A 1,925-nucleotide genomic window follows, 5' to 3' on the forward strand; every position below is an offset into this window, starting at 1 on the left:
TCTCAGCATCAAGGGTCCTATCTGGGCACAGGCTGAATCCTCCACTGCCTGCATTACTTGTGGCTCCCTCTAGTCACCAGTTCCTTGTAAATCCAGCAGATTTGTTCCCCACATCCAGCACACTCCGCTTCCTCCCAATCAGGCCCCATGTGCCCAGGATATTAGATTGGAGGTAGAAAAGACCAGAGTGTTTTGTATTCAAGAATTTTAAAACATCATGTAAACATGGACATTTTAATACTGTTAAAACAATAAATAGTAAAACAGGCATTTGTCCAGAGAGGAGGGAGGCAAGATCTAACACACACACACACAAAAAAAAGATTCCCTGACTGGACACTGTGGATCATGCCTGTACTGCTAGCTAGTCAGGAGTCTAAATGGGAGGATCATGGTTCATAGCCATATCTGGCAAGAAAGTCCTCTTCTGTCCGATTAACCACCAGAAAACTGCAAGGGGAGCTGTGACTCTAAGTTGAAGAGCATTAGCCTTGTGCAAAAAAAGCTCAGAGACAGGTCCCACAACATGAGTTCAAGCTCCACAACAAAACAGAAGAGAGGAAGAGACAGAGAGAGAAAGGAGAGAGAGAGACAGACAGACAGAGAGAGACAGAGAGACAAAGACAGAGACAGACAGAAACAGAGACAGAGACAGAAAGACAAACACAAGAAAACAGTCAGGAAGACTGAGAAATCCCTTACCACTCCAATTAGAAAGTGAAAATGGATATCTAAGATGTATTTCCTATCCTTCCACAGTTCACTACATAGTACCACATCATCCTGATCCACATTGGGCTAACTAGAATCTATTTGGAGTTTCATAAATCATTCTACACGCTCCCATAGAACATGAACAGGCCCACACCTACTCACCAATGATTTGTAAGTCTGGCATTTTTGCTTAAATATGTAATTTTCCCATTCGTATGTTTTTCTGTTTCCATGGTTTAAAGCTACCATTGCCCACATTTCATGTCTAGATGTCTTCATCTTTTGTGCCAGTAGTGGAATTCGAACTCAGGACATTGAGCTCTTGCTTACTTTTTGTTCCATTTTGAAACATGTAACTTCAGCCATGCTAGGACTTCCTGACTTTTGCTGGCTCATTGGATAAGTCTTTCAGATTTGTCTACAGGGGCTGATTTGAAGCTCCATCCTGAGGAAGTATAGAGCACTCTTGAAACTAGAATTATTGAGATGGGCCAGGACACCTGGCATGTCTTTGTCAATATGACTAAGTTTTCTTTCTTCTATTGATGATGGCTTTTACCTATTTCCCATGTATTTTGTCAAATACTTTTCCCTCAAAGTAGCTTTTTGATGTTATTTTGAGGTGAAATGTTCTTACATATTAGCACAGAGCAAAATGGGGGTGCGTACTGACTTGACTTCACTAAAGGAAGAAAGTCCCCCATTTAGTACATTTAGTCTGACAGAACAACTTTCAAGGACATCTGGTTTGCTATGTCCTAGAGCTTTAGTAGTGGCCTGATCACCCCATGCAGGCATGGGCTGGGTTCCTTACCCCTCACAGTGCACTGAACACTTCCCTCTATAGCCACTTATTGCTCTTGGACAGCTCCAGGTCACTCTGTCTTTTGCCCTTACTCAGGACACATGTGTCTGGGACATCAGAATGTACATTAAAAAACCCACAGTATTCAGGATCCATAAATTGTACAACATAAACATACATTTTAATAAATTTAGAAGAATAAAAAGAATGAACATTTTAGAACAATCAGGACAAAAACAAAAGAGAGATATCCCCAGGGAGAGGGGAGGGAAGCTCTAAGTCTAGGCCGGCTTCTACGTGGCCTTCAGATATAAATTCTACCTCAGAATCCTCCAAGGGATCTACCTCCTCATGAAAGATAGGATTTGCTCCTGGAGTTGAGAGAGAGACAGATTCTAATTTCTCC

General features: G+C 41.8%; 1 protein-coding gene across 1 annotated transcript in view; it reads right to left on the reverse strand.

The window, feature by feature from the left end:
- LOC106001640 overlaps positions 1-1,925 on the reverse strand; it is a 56,198-nt gene that overhangs the window by 5,342 nt on the left and 48,931 nt on the right. The window lies entirely within an intron of this gene.

Source organism: Dipodomys ordii, unplaced genomic scaffold (genome assembly GCF_000151885.1).
Source record: "Dipodomys ordii isolate 6190 unplaced genomic scaffold, Dord_2.0 Scaffold335, whole genome shotgun sequence".
NCBI classification, from domain to species: Eukaryota; Metazoa; Chordata; class Mammalia; order Rodentia; family Heteromyidae; genus Dipodomys; species Dipodomys ordii.